The 909-nt window shown below is 32.1% G+C and overlaps 1 non-coding gene across 1 annotated transcript; it reads right to left on the bottom strand.

Annotated features, from left to right (window-relative positions):
* Nucleotides 1-529: 529 nt before the first annotated feature.
* On the bottom strand, nucleotides 530-655 carry LOC115865752 (small nucleolar RNA SNORA40). The gene has a single exon (XR_004044411.1). It is a non-coding gene; the product is annotated as a small nucleolar RNA SNORA40 (small nucleolar RNA).
* Between the last annotated feature and the right edge of the window lie 254 nt (nucleotides 656-909).

The following is a 909-nucleotide window of genomic DNA, read 5'->3' as shown; positions in this document are numbered from 1 at the left end:
TAATCTTCAAGATAAAATAGCCCTTTCAAAAAAAAGTTGTCATGTGAGTTAGCCCTGTATAACAAATATAAAGGTAAGGTTCCATCTTCAGAGATGCTCATGTAAGATTCTGAAGGCAGCCTCCCCTCTCTTAGTAACCAGGCAATCTGTAATGTAATAAACACAATTCTTTTAGTTAGACTTCTTTGATCCCCAGCGGAATATGGACACACTTCAGAATTCTCCGCCTGTAATCTATGGGATCCAATTTCCTCAAGCGATTTACCTTAGGACATGTTTAGGGTCAGGAGGTGGATCTGCCTGGTTCTGAATTTGACATCCTTTTTAAAATCCAGACACTGTGTTCAAGATAAAAGCCTAAAAAAAGAAGCCATCTTTGTTTCATGTCAACACTAAAATTAGAGTACTAAATCAATACAGCTGATAATTTAAAAGCTTAAAATATGAATGAAATTATCAGCTCTATAGTCCTGGAAGCAATCTTTATGTTTATCAATACACCTCCATCACTTGATTCTCTTTTAGGTATCATGTTCCTTTTTATCTGTATCAAAACTCATACTGAACAATGAGTTCTTATTGCAAATGAGGATTTATTTTTACACCTATCTAGAAATCTTTGTCCACAAATTAAACAAAAACAAACAAAAGCGCTAGTATGTTCTTTTAATTTAAATTTTTTCCAGTTTTATTGAGATATAATTGACACACAGACTATATGAATTTAAGTTGTACAGCATAATGATCCGACTTACAAATATTGTGAAATGATTATCACAGTAAGTTTAGTTAACATTCATCATCTCATATAGATACAAAAAATTTTTTTTTTCCTTGTAATGAGAACTCTTAGGATCCACTCTCAACAAATTTCATATATACTAATAGCAGTGTTAATTATAGCTGTCA

This window comes from Globicephala melas, chromosome 5 (assembly GCF_963455315.2).
Source record: "Globicephala melas chromosome 5, mGloMel1.2, whole genome shotgun sequence".
Taxonomy (NCBI): domain Eukaryota; kingdom Metazoa; phylum Chordata; class Mammalia; order Artiodactyla; family Delphinidae; genus Globicephala; species Globicephala melas.
This window is presented reverse-complemented; position numbering and strand designations above follow the sequence as displayed.